The sequence below is a fragment of the Sciurus carolinensis genome, chromosome 2 (assembly GCF_902686445.1).
Source record: "Sciurus carolinensis chromosome 2, mSciCar1.2, whole genome shotgun sequence".
NCBI lineage: Eukaryota > Metazoa > Chordata > Mammalia > Rodentia > Sciuridae > Sciurus > Sciurus carolinensis.
The window spans coordinates 178,998,597-179,022,117 of record NC_062214.1 but is presented as its reverse complement, the minus strand read 5'-3'; the positions used below and the strand labels follow the sequence as shown (position 1 = coordinate 179,022,117).

General features: G+C 40.5%; 1 protein-coding gene across 8 annotated transcripts in view; it reads left to right on the top strand.

The window, feature by feature from the left end:
* The window catches only part of Ston2 (stonin 2), a 134,777-nt gene that overhangs the window by 53,343 nt on the left and 57,913 nt on the right, over window positions 1-23,521 (top strand). The gene's annotated exons all lie outside the window — the stretch shown is intronic.

Below are 23,521 nucleotides of genomic sequence, written 5' to 3'. Positions count from 1 at the left end.
TCTACAACCAGCTTTGTTTGCAGAATGAGTTCAGGGATAGTCATCTAGTCAAAAAGCTAACATCCCAGAGTGGTTTGAAATTACACTAGGAAAATGTATAAACAGATTGATTGGTTGGCTGATTATTCATATTGGAAAACCATTTGACAGCATATCTCCGTGTGTTATTTTCTTTCAACTTGGTACAAGCACCATTTCTGTCAATTTATTTTCTCCTTGGATTACTGAACTGTGTGTAATATGCACAGGGCCGAATCTTTGATCCTACCACCCACGCATCTTGCTTCTGCAGCAACAGGAAGGTGAATTTAAGTGAAGAGAAGAAATGTTAAATGAAGCAGAACGAGAATCAGGACTCAGCCACTGTGTTTAAGGCTACACATCATTTTGCAGTTAAATGCTTATTCCGTTGTGCCTTAATTGGGCTCTATGCTGGTCTGCGATGTCTCATGGTCTCATTTATTAAACTTTCCAGTAGGCATAGGATAAATTGCTGACTGTCTTTGCACATGGAATATGGACCTGCAACAAGCATTGCATTGTGCATTATGGGCGAGATTTGGGGTGGTATTGGAAAGATGTGTGTTCTTAGTTCTTGGTTATTTGACCCAAAGGATTGTTTTCCTCTGAAAGTGATGAAGAATTACTGCTAGTTTCTCTGTTTAAGAAATTATACAGTGTGTCAACAAAATTTGTTTTTGCTTTTCAAAAATAGTTTTTAGGAGTTCTTCTCCAGATCATTTTTTTATATTTGCATAGCATTTGCCCTCCTGCTGTGTACTCTTGGGTTCTACAAATATCAAAAATGATCCTTCTTGTAGACTAAAGGGTTCAGACAGGATTTGTTTGGTATTTAGTAATATTGCAGAGTATCCTAGTTCATCACAGCTGCCTTCACAAACCACAGTTCTTTACAGCATTTTGTCTTCATGGATACTTCTTCAATTCTCATAAGTCTAACATGACTTATAAGAATTATAAGCCCACAATCTCCTTTCTATTGTGGGGACCAACTCCTGGACTGGAAGGCCCTGGCAGCAACTGAGACTGTCAAGAAGATGGGCTGAGTGTACCTTTTAATTCTTATTGCTCTAGTTGCTCTTTTTGCCCTCTGCCTTCCTCAGGAAGCCTTGGAAAGGAAGCATACAGTATACCTATTGGTTTAGAGTGTCTGACTCCAGAGTAAGACTCAGGTTCAAGACCTGGTTTTGCAGTGTACCAGCTGTGTGACCAGGGACAACTTCCTTACTTTTTTTTTTTTTTTTTTTGGTGGTACTATGCTGCAATCCCTAGCTACAACTCCAGCCTGAGATCCTTATTATTTTTATGAATCAGTTTCCTCATCTGACAAGGGGGAATGATAATGGTGTATACCTTACCAAGTTGTTCTCAGTTCCAAGTGGGAGTTTATGTAGAACAACTTACGTGATGCCTGACACAGAATAAATGATATTACGAATGTCACATCTTCTCTTTTCTGCTACAGGGTTCTTATTGCTTTGAAAAGGTGCAAAATGGAGCCCTCACAGAGGAAAAAAGTGAGGACCTCTAGGTTCAGTCTCTCTTTTTTCATTGGTCTCTGTACTTTCTCATTCAGTGAAATTTGCTTTAATTGTTGGAGGTTCAAGTGATGAAAATTAGTGTCCTCACTTCAATCTGATGACCACCTCCTCCTCATTATGATGGTGATGATGAAGAGGATGGGGATCAACCCAGGGCCTTGCATATGCTCAGCTGCTGAGCTATAACCCCAAACCTTGAATTGTACGTTATTAATCTGTCTTCAAAGTTTTAAATTATTTTTAGCATCTCCCTTTTCTAAAGTCACATTAAGTGTAACAGTTCACATCAAGAAAACCTCTTTCTGGGTCCTGTTGATTTTGTCAGGGTCCTGGCAGGAGGCATATGGTGCCCTCCAAAAGGTTATTTGGAGAGAATTTAATGAAGAGATTGCTTACAGAGGAAGAAGAGTTAGAATCAAAGAAGAGCCAACCTAGGCTCTCCCTGGCTGCACAATGTGTGAGCATAATGGCTGGGCAGATGCTTTGTGCTTCATCTCTGTGTGGAAAGGCATTATAGTGCTCCAGGTGAGCCTGTTTCCCTTGACCTCTGTTGGTTGGTAGTGGGCTGCAGTGAGATGAACTGCAGCTTCCTCCCTGTCATCTGTGCAAGAGTTCTTCAGGGATTTGGCATCCCCACAGGACAGTCTGATGCCCAACACTGTTGTGGAGGGAAAAATTTTGTGATCAACCTATATTTTGTTCTCATTTTCTCACCAAGGGATAATTAGAGGAGGAAGGCAAACAAATCCCCTCACCTTGGTTTGATTAGAGTGTGGTACAGAGCTGAAGAGTGGTTTTGATGTTTGCTCTGGGGTTCTGCTCTACAAGGCAAACAAATGGCAAGAAATTTGGAATGGGCAAGGTCCCCGAAAACATTTGCTTCTCCCTCACCCGTCTCTGCTGTTCCCCTTGACCTACATGAGAAAGGCACACCCTGTCATCATAAGGCACAGTAGCTATGTAATGCCACTGGGTTTACATGGTTTTATAAGCAGTAAGAGGATCAAGGGAGTAAAAACAAGCCTGTCTTTGAAGTCCATTCCAACCAGGGAAGAAAAAAACATAAATATTTGTAATAACACAAACTGCTGTTAAGTGCTGGACTTTGGTTTGAGTTTCATTTTACATACAAGAAAAGTGTAGATTTAAGTGTGGGACCAGAAGGTACAAATAAATGCAAACTGAGGAGCATCAAGACTGAATGAAGCACACAGCAGATGTTTCAATGAGTTTCTGTTGAATGGATACTTGAACGAATAGCAAGAGATTGCAGGTAACAAGAGTCATCTGAGTCGCAGACATTTGTATCTCATTCAGATTTAAGAGTCTAGTATTCTCCAAAGTGTGTGCCATGAAGTAGCCCAAGAAAAACCAGGAAGTTGGGAGCCTGTGTGTTAGGTCATGCTGTGCCGCCTGTGTTGGAGATAACATACATTAGCTTATCAGGGACTTTGAAAAAGTCCTGAAATGATTTTCATGAATTATGCATATAATGTGCTTATATATACATATGTGTGTGTATATACATATATAGTTTTATATATATATATAAATACACACGCGTGTATTTAGTTTACCATTTGGTCAGCTCTCAATGTACAGAAACCCAAACACACAAATTGGCAAATTATACTTGGAACTCCATGCCTTTGCTAAAGTGTTGGAACACCAGAAAACTCATAAAAAATTTTTTTTCTTTTAAATGAGCATGTCTGAACTACTTAGCTTTATGAAGTTAGCCCCACTTTGTCACATGCAATGCCAAACCTCTTGGCCTTTCAAATTTTTTTTTTAATTGTAGATCCCACAGACCCAAGACTACATTTTGCCAAACTTACTTTGTATGTCAACCCTCATGGATTTTAAAACAAATTTAGACCAGATGTTCTTGATTCATTTGCATTTAACTGATCATGGAATTCTGCCAGAGCAGTAGGTTATCCCTAGAGATTTCAGATTTAAGTTTTCCTCAGATATAAGCATTTATGTCAGGTAGAGAACTGTGGACTAAAACCCCCAGGTTTTGTGGAAATGACTTTGTTAGCTGGTCAGGAACATTCTCTTTTCATTATTTGTTCACCTACCCTGAGGCAGGGCTGCCTGCTTGGTCCTAATCCTGGTGCAGCTGGTAGAGCTTCAACTAGAATCAGCGGCCCAGATTCACGGGTAAACAGTGCTTATCTTGTGCACGATGGAATTACAGGGAGTTTGTGTTGTGTAGGCACGTCTGCATTTCTGATTTTTTTTTTTTTTAACCTTGAACATATTTTACTTGGAAAAAAAAGACAAATCAACTTTAAAATTCTCCTTAGCTGCAAATTTCTGAAATACTCATATTCTTGAACAATATGGAAGAGCAGCATATTGTATTTTAAAAACAAATTAGATCTTCTTTCTCTTTCATGAACAAATACAAATTTTGGCCTCATTTCTTTTCCTGTATATTCTTTATACATAAGTCGTGCATTTGGAATTTTAATGAGGATTAAAAAATAAAAACACTAAAGGTTTCTTTTTTTTTTTTTTTTTTTTTTTTGCGGTACTGGGGATCGAACTCGGGGCCTTGTGCTTGTGAGGAAAGCACTCTACCAGCTGAGCTATCTCCCCAGCCCCACTAATGGTTTCTTGTTTTGAAAGTTTCTCCAGAGAGATTCGGAAGTTCTTCAGAACACAAATGTTTATTGAGTTCCTACCATATACCAGTCACTGAAAATGCAGAGAAGAGTGAGTTATATGGTATTTTCCAATGAAGAATTGATTGCCTACAAACAGATTATTTGCCATTAAAAGGATTTTTAGCCAGGCATGGTGGCACATGCCTATATTCCCAGTGACTCAGGAGGCTAAGACAGGAGGATCTCAAGTTCAAAGCCAGCCTTAGCAACTTAGTGAGGCACTAAACAACTCAGTGAGACCCTGTATCTAAATAAAATACAAACTAGGGCTGGGGATGTGGCTCAGTGGTCAGCTGCCTCTGATTTCAATCCCTGGTTACCCCCAAAAAGGATTTTTATGTAAAATTCTTATAATTATGTCCAATAATAGAGCATCTCTATGTACCAGGAATGTACTAAACACTTTATACATACACTATCTCATTTAATCTTCACAATTTGAAAATCACTTTTCACTTTATGGATACAGAAACAACAGCAAAGTCACATAACTAGAAAAGGTAGAGTTGGGATTCAGACCAAGTCTGTCTCAGTTCACCCTACTCTGTGCCAGGTGTGCTGTGGACAGCTGGTATCTGGCAGATACAGGTAGTTGTGGGATAGAGTCATTACAGAGCCTTTCACAGGAAGCAGGAAGGTGCTGCTTCCTTGGCACTTCCCAGGAGCTACATTGCAAACTTCCCTTATGTGTTTATTTCACTGGAGAACAAGTGTTTTTCCTTCGCTGAACTGAGGCCTTTTTGGAAGAAGGTCCCATGTTCATTTTATATCCCCTGCACACTGCCTGGCAGAGTGAAATGACACAGTAGATCTTTGTGGGATAAATCAACTGTTCTGATACAGGGCTGGAGAGCGAGCCTTCATTACCAAACCTATCCTCCAGTTACCTAGGCTTAGTTGTGTTTGCTCGCTGAAAAGTAATTTCATGACTGGAAGAATGATAAAAGAACAAGTAGGGGCTAGTGTGTTTTCAAATGTTAGGCTGTCATCCAGAAATCCCCATTCATTTTGTTTTTCTTGATCTCGATTAAGAAGACTTTAAGCTTTGTTTTGCCTTAAAGGTTCGTGGATGTGGATATGTGTGGTGTGCAGTTGGAGAACTGCCGCCCAAGTTTGGATGACTCAGAATCCCTGTCCTATACATCCCTTGACCAAAGTAGCTACATTTTACTTCCCTGTTTATTCACCTCAGAGAATGCAAAGAAAATGAGTTGGGGAAAGTTTGCCATGATATTAAAATTATATCTTGTAGTTATTGGAACCACATGTGTGGAGGAAAATCAAGAAAGAGCTGTGGAGTTTAAGATGCTGTCTTCCAAACACATGGCCTAAGATGCATGTTTTGGAACCCCTTAATAAAATCCTGTGGTCCCTAACCAGAGATTTTTGTAAGTCCCTTTTAGAAGTGCTCATGCACTAATCTCAAAGAGGAGGTGACAACCGTAATGCCTGTTTGATTGCTTTTGTGGTGTTCTTCTTGATGCTGCAATCCTCCTTTATGAATGAAGACAACCATTGTTCAGAGTCATGCTAGTTAAGAAACAAAATAACGATGGACATCCAGCCTTGTCAACTTTGTGCCACTCTGCCTCTCCTGGGGCTGAGCTCCTTGGAAGGACCTCTTCCCTGTCCCAGTCCTAGAGGACCACCTTTCAGATGCTGTGTCTTTCAGTTACAGGCAGGTGATCGAAACTAGATATTTGAAACTATCTAGAATCCAGAGGGGCCGTGAACTTGGATGATTGACATTTTCATTGTTTCTTACTCTAGGAAAGGTAGTGAAATGAGGAATTCCTTTGATTATGGATAGGGCAACACACCACAGTAGAATTATCAGTGCCTCCCATTTAGTCACCAATAGAAACCACAGATGTATCCATAACACACTTCAGTAGTGACAAGTATCTCAAAATATCACTTATCTTTTATCATTGCTACTTGAAAATGATAGCAGTTATTGGCAATATTAGTATTCACAGTACTATTAACACACTAGTACTAATGTGTTAATAAAGAAGTATAGGTATAATTATATAAAAAATTTATGAAATTTTTTTTAATGTTGGATATGTATTTCAATATAAACAGCTTATTTTTAAGTCCAATGTCCTCATTCATGCACTCAATACACTGTCATGAGAAGGAGGCTGTAGGCTTTATTAAGCTAACAAAGGGTCTATGGCACAAAAATAGTTAAGAACCCCTGCTTTGGTAACCCCCTGATACTTTCACAATGTAGCACAGACTATGATTTTACACTAATTGATTCACTGGTGACACAGAAGAGGGTCCGTGTGGGCCGACCATTTGTCTAGTACCTGACTGTGTAATGATGAACAAGATGGACATGACACCGGCCTTCAAACAGTTTATGGTCTTATGGAGGCCTGCATGTATCTGAGGGTAGATAAAGACAAGTGGAGAATAGTAACAGGTTCTCTGATAGGGCAGGTTGAAGGGAAACAACAGAGGTAGCTGCCTCTAAACTGTGGAACGGGAAGGTTCTCTGGACAACTGAGTTCAAAACCAAGAACTTCTGAGTTTGAGAGAACGTTTGCAAAGGTCTTAAAGCCAGAGAAAGCATAGTGAATTCAAAGGACTGAAAATACCTTAATTTGACTAAAATATGTTCAGTAACAGAGTGATGAGAGATCTGTCCGGCCAGCAGTCCCAGTCTTACCTTCCGTGACGATGGAGATGTTTTGTATTTGTGCTGTCCAGTACAGCAGCCATTAATGCATGTAGCTCAGGAGCACTTGAAATGTGACTAGTGGGAAGAATAAAATCTTAAAATTAATTTAAATTTAAATAGCCGCATGGTAATAGTGGCTGTGTACTATATAGTACAAGATCCCAGATTCTACATAGAGAGGATATATAGGGCCTTGTAGGCAAACTCATATTAAGCAGTTAGAAATGCTTCCTAAGAGCTGCACGCAGCCTTTAAGGCTTTAAGCCTAGGAATGATTGACATGGCCAGGTATAGTGCGGTTTGGGGCAGGGAGAGAGACACTGAGAGAGTTCATGGCCTGGACCAGAGGGCTGGACAGGTGAGAGAAAACTAGAAATAGATTCAAACTGAATACAAAACTGAAATAGATTCAAAACTATTTCAGATAAATAAATAAATAAATAGAATCCCAAGCCATTTTCCCTGTGATAGTTAAAATTTTCCATCTCTTGTCTCTATTCTTGCCCTTTACCCTGAATAGCTCCTTTTTTTTTTTTTTTTTTTCTTTTTTACCACATGACAAAGTCCTATTGATTGTTTAAAATTCAAATGATGTTTTTTCACATGGTGGTTTTTTTTTGGGGGGGGGCGGTGACTGGGAATTAATCTCAGGGGCAGTCGACCACTGAGCCACATCCCCAGCCCTATTTTATATTTTATTTAAGGACAGGGTCTCACTGAGTTGCTTAGCACTTCTCTTTTGCTGAGGCTGGCTTTGAATTCATGGTGTTTTTACTTTGTGCCAAATCTGGTTCTAGATACTGGGAATTCAACTGTAGGTAGTCCATAGCAGGTTCTCTCCTGAGTTTGGCTTCAGATCACAAATCCTTTACCACCTATTCTGCCTTGGGTACAAGGATTCTATGTGTGGACATCATCTCCCAACCAAACTCTTAGGTCTTCCAGGACAACAGTGATGTTATCAGTTTTGAATTGTTCCTTTCTGATCTCTAGCTCAATGCCTGGAACTAAGGAGCAGTCTGGTGAATGTTTGTATAGCAGTATCTCCTTTGCTGCATTGTATTAGCTTTATACCATTTCCTTCCACCTAAGGGGAAAAAAAGAAAAACTTACTTCAAAATATTTCGGTTCCAAGTTCTTGAGTCTGGACAGAGAATTAAAATATAGAAATAGTTCTGGTCATAATTATCTGAAAATTTTATTTATTTTTGCAGTACTAGGGATTGAACCAGGGCCCCACACATGCTAGGCAAGTGCTTTACCACTGAACTACATCCTCAGCCTTTTTTTTTTTTTTTTAATTTTGAGATAGGATCTCCCTAAGTTGCCCAGGCTGGCCTTGAACTTGCCATCCTCCTGCCTTAGCCTCCTAAGTAGCATGGGATTATAGTATGTGCCGACCTGAATATTTTAAATGTGGGTAGCTTTTCAAATAGTCATCAAATTCATATGTGAATGATTGTATCTCCCACTTTAAGTGACTTTCCAGATGAACAGTATAGCACTACTTATTTAAATAAGTTTAGTAAATGCTCACTAAAGCTCTTAGGCAAATCAGCAGCCAGAAAATTCAAGTTTTAAAGATAATTATGTGCTATATTTATTTCAGATAATAAAATGTTAACAAACTCAGTAAAATAACCATGGACAGAAAATACTCAACCATGGTGACTGAAACATGTTATTACTTGAGTAGCACCAAAGTCTCTGGAAATAGATGTCTTCTTGTTTGATTTTAGGATCATACTGATTGAGTAATTGTCTTCTTCTTTTTTTTTTTTTTGGAGAGTTGGGATGCTGGGATTGAATCTGGGGCCTTGCACATGCTGTGTGCCACAGAGCTACACCCTTAGCCACTGTTTGACTTCAGTGATCACAGAACTTTAAAAGTTTGAATGAACTTGAAAGTTATTATTTAGTAGAATTTTCACATTTCCTGGGTGAGAAAACCAAGGCCTAGGATGTGTTAGGAGCAGAACCAAGCCTTATAATTCTTGTCCTCCTCCCATTCTGTGGATCATTTAAAAACCTAACAGATTAGCCAGCCACAACTGGCTATTTTTCACTTCATTTCTCTTTGAAAGTTTCTTCCTTCTCTCATTTTTCTCTTACTCTTTCTTTTTTCCTGAATTAAACAATGGACCACCTTTCTTAAAGTTTCAGTTTATTCACGCAAAAAAACAAAAGCAATGCGCCAATAGAAATGGAAGCCCTCAAATCCCAGAAAACTTTTTTTTGGGGTGGGGAGGATGCTGGGTATTGAACCCAGGGCCTTGAACATGCAAAGCAAGCACTCTATATCCCCAACCCTATTTTTTTTAAATAGTAAGTTTGACACCATAATGAGATATAACCACCGAAAGTTTCATTCCCAGTCTAAAATGTTTTAGATCATTCATCTCTTCCTCTGGTGCTGAAGTCCTATGGGACAAGGTCTAAGACTTTGTGATTCTCTTTGGGGTCTCTTTGTAGTGACCTGCATCATCATCTCATTGGATATGTGTGAAGTTCTTCTTTACATTAGAGGGCTATTCTCACCCGCCTGCTTTTGCTTCAGGGGCACCTCTTCCTTCCATTCTCAAATACTTCAGATCTTAAAAAGTTCCTCATGATCAGTATTTTATTAAAGGTTTCCCCTAAAAAATGGGAGTTTTTTTTTCATGTTTGATTCAAAGGAGAGTATTGAGTTCATAGCTTACCCTTGGTCAAGTGAGGAAACTACAAGTAGTTCAGGTGGCTGAGCTCTGGAAAAAGCAGCTCTTTGTTAGCTTTCAGGGCCATTGAGGACATCTGTCGTAAGACTTATGAACTCATGAACAGATCAGTGTCATCACCTTGCAGTGCATCTGGAAACGCAGACAAGTACTCTGCACAAGGTTATAGATGTCGAAAACATACCAGGCCTTCCTAGTTGCAGCACCAGCAACATTCTTTAGTTGTTTTCTGTGAAATTGGTGTTTGATTTTTCCTTAGTCATATGCAGAGTGCTATGTGTAGTATTTTTCCAGGGCTGCCAATAGCAAAGTGCTACAGTCTGGGTGACTTAAACAGAAAAGCATCTTCTCACAATTCTGAGCTTATCCAAGATCAAGGTGTTGGAGGGGTTGGTTTCTTCCAACGCCTGGCTCCTGGGCTTGCAGTGACCAGTCTTCCTGTGTCTTCATATGGTCTTCCCTCTGTGAGTCTGTGGCCTAATGTCCTCTCTGTAAAAGGGCAGTTACACTGGATTAGGGACCACCATAATGACTTGCTTTTAACCCCATTAAGCACCTTATCACCAGATACAGTCACATTTTGAGATCTATTGACTTGGAAGGGTTAGGATTTCAACAGATGAATTTGGGGGATATAGTTCAGTCCATAACATTATGTAAACAAAACTTAGAAGTCCCCTTCCATCCCTGACAAAGATGGCTAGATTGACACTGTAAGCCTGTTCTGTATAGTATTTCTGCAGCATCAGAAGCAATGCCCCTTGCCATAGAAACTGAATTTTGGATCTGATACTCCATTTATAGCCTACTTCCCACAGATACAGTAAGGAGAAAAGAGTTGTTGTTGCCTAACAAATCCTTCAACAAGCCTTTTCACCTATATCTACAGAATGACTTGGTGTTTCACCAAGGGGCTAGTTTATCCTGCTGGACTCTTTGGCTTACATGCCAGTTCAAAACTAAATATATTAGTTCACTAAAGAAAAAATACAAAGAAGCCATATAAAATGATTAATCCCAATAATCAGGTAAGCAGATTAAACAATAATGTCTATTGTCTTGGTAAAGTTGAGTCATTGAAAATATCTGGAATTGGTCTTGGATAAATGTGAATTCACATGAAAGGATATACTGGAAAAACATTTCTACAGGGCATTCTAGAAATCTGTGTAAGTTTAAATGCCATATTTTAACTGTTAGTTTATCCTAAGGAAATAATTAAACATGCACCTATGTGTGCAATGCAGCACTGTTTATATTAGCTAAAGCAAAGAAAGCCCAGCTGTCCAACCAAATAGCAAATAAAGTATGATGCATTCCTACAGTGGAATGCTGTGCAGTTATGAAAGGTATCCCAATTATATTGTTCACTGAAAAGAAGGATTGCTGAATAGAATGTGGAATAGTTTTGCTATATTGGCCTTTATATAGTTTTGCTGTATTAACATGTGTATGCATGTGTGTGTATCTCCAAAATATATAGAAAAAAGTTTGATAGGCTCAAAACTGCTAAATGTTTATCTTGAGGATATAATATAGAACTGTTATTCTTTAGTGCATTTATTTCTATAGGACATGAATTATTTATAACCATGGAATAAAAATCAGAAAAAGAGTAATATAAATTATTTAGAAATAAAATTAAATATGTCACTGGAGCTGTTTTACAATATCTTTGTGATAAATGTGTTGATGTGTTTGGAGACTGGTCTGTTTCCTGGGAAGGTGGAGACTGACTGACTTTTTTGCTCTTGGAACATTTTTGTTTTCTATGTAAAAGAGCCATGTGCTTATGTTTAACTTTTCATTGTCACAATGCTAGTTGCTTATTCTTTGTCAGAAACTGACTTAATGTAATAGAAGCCATCATCTTCAGAGTTTGACAAACCAGGGTTTAAAAACAGTTCTAAGCTGGGCACAGTGGTGTGTACTTGTAATTCCAGCCACTCTGGTGGCTAAGGCAGGAGAATCACAAATTCAAAGCCAGCCTGGACAACTTGGCTCAGTAACTTAACAAGATCCTATCTCAGAAGTGCTGAAAATGTAGCTCAGTGGTAAAGTACCTCTGGGTTCAACCTCTGGTACCAATAAATAAATAGATACACACATGCATACATAATGTACCAGTTCTACCACCTTTCTGTTCTGTGACATTGGGAAAGTCATTTAACCGTAGTGACTTTTAGTTTCCTCAAATATACAATGGAAATAATAATAATAATAATAATAATAATACGGAGCATGTAGGTTTTTTCGAAGGATTAAGTAAGATCAGGCTCCTGAAATTCCTGGAATATAATGAGTACTATCTTTTATGAGAATAGCAGTATAATGTACTTTTCAGAAGTCTTCATATTTTGAAGCCAGGACTTAGTAGAAAGAAAATTTTTGAAAGTTGCAGGAAAACAGCTAAATCTATTTAGAAAGTTTCCTTTTATGCCCTTGGCTAGTTTTTATAAACCATCTTTACCAAAGGGTAGTTTATTTTATTCTTTTAGTTCTCATGACCCAGGGGTGTGTTCACCCAACATATTTTGTGAAACAGCTGGTATCTATGGCATTTTGCAGCAGAATTGGGATACAGAAGCTTTTCTGAGAAGAGTTGGAAGGGAAGAGAGGACAGAGGAAGGAGGACTGGGTGGGGAAGGGAGCACCCCAGGTCTGTCTGCTTGTGCTGCCTTTCTTCGCTCTTCAGGACTGATTTGTTTGCACAAATATGTTGCCTCCAGCAACACATCAGTTGGAGCTGGAATGTATCCCTGGAGACTTACTGCTTTTCCTTTTTCCTCATTATTGTCCTCTTCCCACAGGATGCTAGAATTGAGGGGCATTTTCCACCTTGGAAATTTCTCTCCATGGAAATTTCTCCCCCACCTTTCACTGAATGTCTGCCATGTTCAAGGCCCTGTGGCATTTCACTGCATTTCTAACGCAATCAATTGCAGTCTTTATTTTCAGCTCTTGGACTGTGTCCTTCTTGAAACTTCAGTCCTGATGATTAAGCAATGAAGATTATATTACTGGTGAAAATATTCTCAATCACTCCCTGCCCCCCCACCTCTTACAGTAGAATGATACTCCTGCCCCATTGACAGCAGGCTTTGCCTTGTGACTTGCTTTGGAGTCACGGAAATGAAAGTGGAAGTGTCACTTCCAGCACCAATGTCCACATGCTCCCTCTTATCTGTCAGAGCCATCCATTACTGCCCTGCATACCTGCCACCCTCAGACCCCAGCTGGGACTCTTTTCTGGTGCCCCTCTGGTTTCATATATCCTCATGCCCAGTTTCTAGTACCCAGACCAGGAACCACTTCTCCTTACACTGTGATGTTTCTGGGTGGACTCCAAGGAATCCAAAAAATCAAAACTCCATTTCAGCCTCTGGGTTGTCAAGAATACACGTTGACCAAAGAGGATAGGACAGATTTCATTTAACAGTTTTTAGCTCAGTTTATAGCTTTAAATACTTAGACACGTTTTCTGTGGACCTGCATCTGAATGCTTTTTTCAAAGGCTCCTCCATTTGGGTGGTAGGTAGGAAGCAGGGGTGCAGAAGTCAGGGCCTGACCACTCCTCATTGCCAGAAAAGTTGGAAAATGTGGTACAACTCTGCACCCTGATAGAAAATGCAGATATTCATGAGAAATCTGTTACAGAAGTTATTGAAATTTGTAGTGCTTACCTTCCCGATTAAAGGGTCTGGTTTAAGATCCATAGAGATACTGTGTTTTTCCCCAGGTGTAAAACAATTTGATGACTTTTGACACATGTACACACCTCTGAGGTCATCTCCACACTTAAGATAATGAGCATATCCACATATACACACTCTCAAGGGTTGCTTATGTCTATTTGTGATCCTTTCCTCTTTCTCTCTGTCCCTAATCCCTCCCCAAGTATCCACTACTCTGCTTTCTATCACTACAGATCATTTTACATTTTCAAGAATTTTGTATAAATGGAATCATAAAATAGGTTCTCTAATTTATCTGACTTCGTTAACACAGTTACTTAGCATGTCATTGATGTTATTTGGATCAATAATCCATTCCTTTCTATTGAGTAGAATTCTATCATTACTACAGCACAATGTCTTATCTTACTTAAAAAAGAAAGACAGAAATGAAGATAACTTTTCAATGTTTGAGTAATAGGTAAATCATTTTTTATTGCTACTTTGTCCTATAGTCTGAAAAAGCTAAAAATAAAAATGTTCAACCTATATGGAACAGGCCAGAAAGAACAGCCTGGAGTATCTCCTGCGTTACCCTATTGCAAACAAAGGACTCGATTATAGAGCAGGTGCTGTGCTTTTCTTGGCTCTGAACTTTAAATTGATAGAATATTAATCAAGTACTGGCCACCTAATATATAGATCTAGCATCCTGTCCTGGGGCTTGAGAATACAAAAGAAACAAGGTGGTTCATTTGTGGTTGAGAGACTTTCGTTGCCTTTGCTGGTACCCAGCCCCTGAAACTGCACTCATCACTGTCTGCCAGGCTAATCCCAGCACAGTACACCCCTGGCCATGTCCCTGCTATGTTCATAAACCTACAACAACTTCCTCTGCCCAAACGCTGATCTTCTTACCCTGACATTCATGTCTTACTCTGGAGTTTAACTTTTCCTAGTGATACTGCGGTATACCGGTGACAAGTTCTGCTCCCTCTAATGTTGAAGTTTGAACACTATAGAGAAGCACACCAAGGCAAGCATATTAAGCAGGTTTTATTTAAAAGTAGTAATAATACTTCTCCCGGGAGGGAGAAGGGGGCCATGGCTGATGTTCTAAAGTCCCCAGAAGTGAGCACACCCTACATCTTTTATAGGTTAAGGTCTCTTTTGTTCTCCAGTTCTCTCCCCCCTTATCTCTCCTTCCTGCCTATGTGACTAGGCCTGGTTTTGCAGGTGGGATTAAAAAGTAAGAAGCTGATGGGACAGGGGGACGGCCAAAGTGATTCAGCCAGGCAAGGGCCCAGGGGGCATTAATTAGCAGCTCCTTGCTTGCAGTCCTTGATTAGGGCAGGTAAATTTGGTAATCAATGGGCTCCGGAGATCCTTGACATTCCAGTCTCCCAGGGGCAGTCTCCAACTTCCAGAGGCAGATGGCTTTTATGGCCTCCATTTCCTCCATTTGACCTGATCCCCTATTTCTAGACTAACTGCCTATCCCCAATTCTGGCTTCACTAGCCTCAGTTTCTCATCTGTAAAATGCGGTATTTGGGGATGACTTTTTCTTAAGTGAGATAATACAGAGTACCTAGCATGGTGCCTTGTGGATATTCAGAAATTAAGATTTTCTTTCCTTCTGCCCTTTTTTCAGCCACTTCCCACTGTCAAATGTGTTCTCCATTCAAACCAAACTTTTAGTTCCCCATGCATACTTCTTCCCTTTGGACCTTGGTGTACAATGTTCCTTTGCTGTGGGTCCAAATGCTATCCCTCAGACAGGGTTGAGCTCAAAAGCTATCACCCCAGGAAACTGGTCTTGATTTCTTATCATGCCCCCATAAGGAATAGGAAAGACCAAGGCTCTTTTTGTATTCTTGCTCTCAGTACAGAATGCTTCACCTCTGGCCACCAAAATGTGTGGCTGTTTGTACTCTTTACCCTCCTTTGTTTTTTTCTCCATTGCATTTAACCCCCCTCGACATTGTTTCTGATTGTCTGTCTTGCCCATGTGAACTCGATGTGCACAGGGACTTTCTGCTGCCACTGGCCTATCACTAGTGCCTGACACATATGAGATGCTCAGAAATCATTTGAAAAATTAGTGACTATTCACTACCACATCATACCATAATCTGTATGAGATATTTCCAGAGGAGAAAAACAATATCAGTGTCTAATATATTCTTAAATTGCCTCAAACACTTTGTCCATTATAGTGTACAGAAAATACTTGACTGAAAGACAGAGGTCAACAATGAAGAACAAATTTCCCAGGGTCTATATTAAAGGATACAGAAAATAGGTCCTATCTGCAGCTGTTCCCCCACCTACCTTGTCTGGGGTAAAATTGAAGCTTTTGTCATTTAAAAATCTAAGCCTCACCCAAAGGGATGGCAGTTAGGGAGAACACAAAAGGAACTCACACCTGACTGGCACCTGACCACCCCCCATTAGTCAGCTGACCCCAATACAATAAGCCCCAGGAAATTCCGTATCCATACTCCTGCCCCACCCTAATGGGCCAGCTGACACCAATACAATGAACCCCAGCAATTCTGCTCCTGTCCCACCCTAAATGAAGCCTATAAAACTCAGACCTGGAATTAGCCCATCGCCATTTGCTCTGATTGACTCCACCACTGAATAAAGAAGAGCTTGCATTTGTCCATCATTTCTACTTACATATATAACTCGACTTTAGTTTCTAGGCACATCAGATACTTTTGTAAACACTGTCTATTGTAAAGCTCACAGCAGTTTTCACAACTTTCACTACTAAGTATTCCAGTTAGAATCTTGCAACTAGGATGAGGAACCTTGGAAGGTTTCCACTGTTTTTCCCACAGCCACCTCCTTTCCTGCCCTACTCCAGTCCTCCTTGCCCCCTTTTCAGCCCATGTTCTCCCTTATCCTGTTGCTGGTCCCTCATCTGAGGTAAAACCCCTCTGCTTTGGCTTTCATGCATTCACTCACTCCAGTGCGAGCCACCTTGTATCTTTGAAACCCTGTTGACTCTCCCACTGAGCAGCAGTATGCCCTAGCAAAGTCACCCAACCCCTCCAAACCTGTTTCTTCATCTGGAACATGATGGTTAATGGTTCCACTCTGTCTAACCACATCACAGGGTTTATTGAGGAATTAAATGAGGTAGGAAATGTCAAGAAAACTTATCAGCCAGGACCAGTTGCAGGTATTATTTGAAATTACCTCTCTCCACTTTCTATAGTATGCCAAGCTTTGAGTCTTATTTTCACCTAGAATGTCTTTCTCAGTAATCTTCTGACTTTTTGCCATCTGCCTCAGCCTAGACCTGAAGGGCCTTTTCTCCTTCAGAACTTGTACCAACAGCCTTAGAATTCTTTGATTCCTTGACCAACTGACATCCTCCTTTGGTCAGTTTTTAATCCTAACTACCAGACACTCATAACCTCTGGGCTGCTGGGCTCTACTCACAAAACAAAAGATCTTAAATGAATCCTGTTGTCTGTTCAGGAAACTTGCTCCTTCCTTGGTCAGTTTTAGAATCTTGCATTCTAAATAAATCTTAAATAAAACTTGAACTAAGGCCTCTTCCCCTAACTTCTCTTTCTTTTTTTTTTCCCTCCAAAGGTATAGACAGGTTTTATTTAGGGAGGTAGATACACATTCAAAGGAGAATGCAGGCAATCTCAAGAGTGAGAAGTGGTCCAGTCTAGGGCTGGGGGGTCCAGTATTTATCGACGGGCTGCATCAGGTGCAGGACTGGAGCGAGAGTGGAACTGCACAATTCTCTCCCCGTTTTCCCTGTGCTTGCATATTTCCCTCACTTTTCAAGGGCATGGGCCAACGTGTTGCTCAAGTTTTACAACTGTGCTTTTTTCATCTCATTTCCTTTAAGATTTACTATTTCTCTTTCTTTATCCTGAATCCCCATCTTATTTTCGCCCCCACCTGAGACTTTGATCCCTTAATCTCAAGGGTTGGTGAGAGGTGAAGATCCATTTTCTGTGGCTGCTTCAGACTGGCAAGAGGTGATAACCCTGCCTAATCAGGAATCAGAAGTCTCATCCTGACTGTTTTAAAGGAGACACTGGTCTCAGTTGCAGGGATGAGTTGAAATTCTTACGTTGCCATCCTCTTAACATGTAATTGTTTTAAGCAAAGTTTAAGCCTCTGAAACACCACATTGGGCACCAAGAGATATCATAGCAGAGTGTCTCCTGAGAAGATCCAAGGAGTTCCCAGAGAGGAGGGGGACCTCAACTCTGGACCAGTGTAGTTCTTGGCATATGTGATAGAAAAGAATTTCATCACAAGACAAAGGCATAGACAGGTTTATTTAGGAAATAGGTACACATTCAGTGGAGAATGCAGGCTATCTCAAGAGTGAGAAGCCCCCTACCTTTTCTTCTTTCTTCATTTTCCTCTTCCCATGACCACACAGAGTGTCTTGAAGAGTTTCTTGAAGAGAGTCTCTAGTCAGTGTTTATACAGAGAAATGAGTCATCATTTTTAATGTTGACCCTTATAACTGAAACTAGCAGCATGTCTTCAATTGAGAATCACCAGCTCCCTGTGGATGGATGCCTGACTGCTATAGAACATTTCTTGCCCACCCATCTTGCTGTCTCTAAGGCTTCCTTCTGCCTTGTTTCTGCATTACGGTTGTCAGGGGTTCCTAGCTCAGCTTCACTTGTAGAAGCAACTACAACCAAGGTATTCAAACCCCTATAAAAGGACATATTCCTTTTTTCTTCCAGGTGCCCAGAACGGGTGTTTTATAGACAATTGGCAATTGGCTAAGAAGAACTGGAAGTAGAGAAAAAGGACAATGTAAAGAGCTTGGCCTCCTGAATATTAGGAGGAGGTTGTTTTCACTGTTTTAGATGTTCTAGAAACTTGGTCAAGATGTGTATTCTCTCTCTCTCTCTCTCTCTCTCTCTCTCTCTCTCTTTCTCTCTCTCTCTCTTTTGCATACTGGGGATTGAACCCAGAAGTACTTTACCACTGAACTACATTCCCATCCCTTTTTTATTTTAAGACAGAGTCTTGCTAAATTGCTGAGGCTAGCCTCCAACTGTGATCCTCCTACCTCAGCTTCCTGAGTTGCTGGGATGACAGGTGTATACTACCACATCTGGAAGGATTGTCATCTCTTAATGATTCAAGGCTGGATGGTGAACTTAGTATACCTCTGTTTCAAAAACCCCATGGTGTGTGTGGTGGGGCTTAAATTGTGCCCTAATACTAAGTGAAGAAGAGGAATAAACAGTCAAGAAAGACAAAATGAGCAGTCTTTCAATCAGTCTAATATTTCATTTCTCCCTATGGATGCTTCTTAGACTCAGTACTTTCAACAGAGAGGAAGAGGGCCAATTATTAAGGCCCTGCAAGTGACACAGGGACTAGAGAAGGCTGGTTGGAATCCCACCTGGCCTTTTAGTATCACAGTCACTTCTGGCCTCCTTGCCATGCTTAAACCTTGACACCCATTCGAATTGGGGTTTGCTTAAGAATCATGTGAGCTGCAGTTGTGTGGCATCTGTCTCACTCTTGAGCTTCTTGACTTTAGAAGAACAACTTGGGTGAAAACATTTCTGGGGCTGAGGTTGTGGCTCAGTGGTACAGCATTCGCCTAGCATGTACGAGGTACTGGATTCGATCCTTAGCACCACATAAAAATAAATAAACAAAATAAAGGTATTGTGTCCATCTACAAACTAAAAAAAATTTTTTAAAAAGACATTTCTAACCATCTGCTTCCAAGAAGAAGGGGAATGCAGTTTCAGAACAGATGTACAAACCTAAGTCTTGACATAGAAATCTGAAGATCGCATGTAATTATAGAATGATCCCTCCTCTGATTTTTGAATGGCAGAGATAAAAAATGTAACTGTAGACTCTGTTTAAAGCTAGAAAACCATGTTGATGCCAACTAAGTAGCTCATTACAATAGGGTAGAAACTCAGTATCACCAGGGCCATGACAGGTTGTATCCTAGGTGAAGCCCAACATTACCATGAGCTAGGTTTTCCTCGCCCCCTGACTTTGACCACTACCTGCTTGAGTTGAACACTGGCTTCCCTCCCTACTAGAAATCTGACCTAGCAAGAGACCCTTAACTATTCTGAGCTTTAGTTTCTTCATCTACAAAATCACAACACTAAGAGTATTGATTTCATGGGATTGTTGTAAAGGTAGAATAAAAATGTATTTAGAGCTCTTAGAATCATTATTGTTATAATAAATGTATTTGATGGATGTCAGTTTTTCCAATAAAATAATAATAATTATAGTTATTTTCTCTGTCTTGGATTCATAAAGAACAAATTCAGTCTTTTTTCCATATGACAGTTACATCTTCCCTTTAAGAAGAACAGCTAAACATCCCCAGTCCCACAGTCTACCTATCAACCTCATTTTATCAAGAAGATAGGGTTGTAGAAGATGATGAAAAGTTCAAGTAACTTAGAGAGGTTTAATGTAATCCAGGTGATTTAGAGAACTCAACAGTAAAATATTTTTAATATCAAAGTAATGATGACTACTCCCCAGAGTTCCTGTCTCCCAATGAGAGTTTTTTAAAAGAGAATCTAACAAGAAAATGGTTAGTTTTTCTTTGCTGTATTCAAAGATAGTGCTTGTTTATGACTTATATGAGCTAATTACATCTTTTTAATGTAATTTATATTATAGAATCTTGGACATTTTAGAGTATGAATGTGACTTTTTTTCAGAACTATTCCAAACCTGCAAAGCAAGCTGGATAACCCTCATCAGTATTAGGTGAATGAATATGCCTGTCCCCCAGGCCAGGGGGGAGGGCCTGGCCTAATCAGTGAGCCATGACTTCCACAGACCTTTCCATCCCTCCTCAGTGATGACATTGAAGACTTCCTCAGGAGTGAGATTTTGGCAGGTCATGGGCCTGGGAAAAATCCAGTTGCCTACTCTAGGGGGTTATAACCCAGTAAATATGTTTATGACCCATTTTATTGCCATCTTCTGAAATTAAAGGAAGATCCACTCTCTTTAGAAATCAGTCCCTCTCGGTCAGCCATGGAGTTTGTTGCCTGGGAAGATGACAGGACAAATCTTCATTGAACTGTGAAGGAATGGGGGAGGGGTGCGCGTGCCCCCCCACAGTGACTGGTAGTCGTTAGGCCAGGATGTGTGGGCTCCTTGGAGCCTTTTGTTTGGTTTCTATGGCTCTAACCTTGATTAGCTGCTCTGCATGGGGAGAGGGAAAATGAAGCTTTTAACTGTAGTTCAGCAATTTCAGCATAGTTCTCTTTTTTTCCACCCTCTGTCCTAGCCTGGATTTAAACATAGAACTCATCTTTGTGGAGTGATTTGAGGGTCTCTGGTTGAATTTCTTTGTTTATATTGGTGGACAGTAGATAAAGGTGTGGGAGTAAAAATGGGAGACTAACAATTTTGATTGATGCTGGTTCTTGACTTTCTCCCCTTCCTGTCAATAGTGTCGAGCTGTGATACTACAGAGAGGCCATACTGGAGTCACCTTGACGTGGGACTCAGTCTTGTCTCTGTCTTTTCTAGGTAGTCTCCCAACCAGTGAAGTAGTAGGGCCTGAATGGAATAAATGAAAAAGCAAAGGTAAAGAACTTAGCACATAATACTTTGCATTTATATTTCCAAAGACATATGGGACCAAAGTCTCCTTGTTGCTACCAGCAAGTACCCAAAGCATCTGTGGCAGTCTTGAACTAACAATAAATCCTAGAAGCCACTGAGAAAGACTGGTTTTTAATCTCTTTGTATGGAAAGATTTAGTTGCTTTAGCCATGAGGTGTTGTCACATGCCAGTGCATGCACACGTACGCGCACACATACACACACACACACACGCACGCACGCACACGCACCTGTATTCCAGGTGCTTTTGACTCATACTGGATTTCTTAGATCTGCCTGCATGCTTTGCCTTGTCTTGATAGCACCATTGGGGAAGAACCAATAGGAAACGACAGAGCAGGTTGCAAATGCAAGAATTCTTACTCAGCCTCTTCCACTTCCTTGCTTGCCCTAACATAATCATTAGGCAGCTTGTTATGTCTAGTTTTCCATAAAGGTAGAGAGAAGTCTTGCATAGTCCTGTATGTAGAGTCAGCTAATCCTGGAGCACTGGTGGGCTTTGGAGTAGATGTTAACAGATGGGTGAAAGGAGGCAATCCCTGTCCTGGGGGAGCTAAGCTGGGAAAAGAAAACTAGCTATAGTTTTAACCACTAATTAAGTACTGACTAAATTGTGCTACTGATCCAGTGTTACAGTTCTCTGTGGGTGAGAGTAAATTTGAGTGTGGAAGCTGACCCCTTTAGTACCAGTGCTGTGTCTCACTGAATGATTGAGCAATATATAAAAAAATATGTATTTTTAATAAATGCATGGGCAGCTTTACACACTTAAAAACTTAGATGTTTTAATTTGAAAACATTTTATTATAAAACCTTATTATTCAAAGACATTTAAACATTCAAAGACATTTAAAGAGGTAAAAAAGAGAAACCTGCATCTGTAATCCCACAGTCCCAATATACTTCATTTGTCAAAGACTGAAGCTCATTCATAGTCTCTCCAGTGTCCAGCCCAGTGTCTGGCACACTAAGGGTGTTTGTGAATTTGAATGTCCACTACCACCACTTGCTCTTGCACGTATCCAGACAGTGGCTTTGTCAAGTGCCAGTCCAGCACCACTGACATGCTACATTCTTGACTGCATTGTTGTGTTGGATGCTTCTCACAGTGCTGAGGGGGTCGTGGTAGCTGAAGCTCAGTTATTAGAGGAGCACTTCGGAGCCTCTCATTCAGTCCTTCCGTCTGTGGATGTTTCCATTAGGCCACAGAGCCTTTATGAGATACAGTGAGGGCCGAGCGGAGGATGCCTGGATCAGAGTGCTCCCCCCACCAGGCCTGCCAGTGTTAACACTCCATTTCTTTGCTCTAAAAGAAGATGAAAGCTGGCTAACTCCACAGAGAGCCTTCTCACCCGCAGGGTGTCAGTGCCAACAAGTTTGAGGCTTCTGCCCACCTGCTTTTCCGGTAAAGCAGGCTTTCCTGTTGGTACTTGTATAGCTTTGAAGTCGGCCATGGGCTCAGTTGAGTAAGACAGCTTAAAGCTGATTCGGGTTCCCCTGTCTAGGTTTTCCCCCACTCCTTCTGGCCTTCCCACTAAACATTTCAAGCCACAGGTAGAGTGATTGATCCATTCTTTTGGTCCAAGTTCACTGGATGTTTTCATTTCCTAGAGCTATTGTAACAATTTACCACAAACTATGTGACTTGGAACAACAGAAATTTATTCTCTCATACATAGTCTTAAAGACTCCATATTCAAAATCAACATTCAGTAAGGTATCATAGTTGTTGGCAATCCTTGGCACTCCTTGGCTTGTGGCAATATAACTCCAATCTCTGCTCCATCTTCACATGACCATCTTTCCTGCATGCTTTTGTGTCTCTTCTTATAAAGGACACCAGTGCTTACATTTAGGGCCTACTCTAATCCGTATGACCTCACCTTGATTATATCAGTAAAGACTCCATTTTCAAATAAGGTTACATTGACAGGTTCTGAGAGTTAGGACTTCAACCTGTCTTTTGGGGGACTCAGTTCAATCCACTATACTAGGTGTGCTAGTCAGCTTTCAGTCACTATAATGAAATATCTGAGATAGTCAACTTACAAAGACAAAAGGTTTATTTTGACTGCGTTTTAGAATTTCCAATTCATTATATTGGGCCATTGCTTTGAGCCTGCATACGGTGGGAATGTGTGGCAGGACAGAACCACTTACTTCATGACCAGGAAGCAAAAAAGAAAAAGAGGTGGGAGCCAGGGTCCCATGATCCCCTTCAAGAGCATGCCCCCAATGACATAATGACCTCCCACCAGGTCCCACCCCTCAGACTGTACCACCTTCCAGCGGTGCCATCCTGGAGATCAAGTCTTCAACACATGAACTTTTAGGTGACATTTATACAAAGCATGGCACTAGGTGGTTCCTTCATGCAACTCAGTTCAAGTCAGAGACCATAGCAAATACTAATACATTTTTCTCTTAGAGAACGTTGATACCCTTTCACATCTTTAATGATACAGTTGAGTTGATCTTGCTTCTCCCTTGTCCCGGCCCACGGGACATCAACGCAGGACGGCAAACCTAAGAGAGAAGGAATGAAGGGACAAGAGACACAGGGAGTGA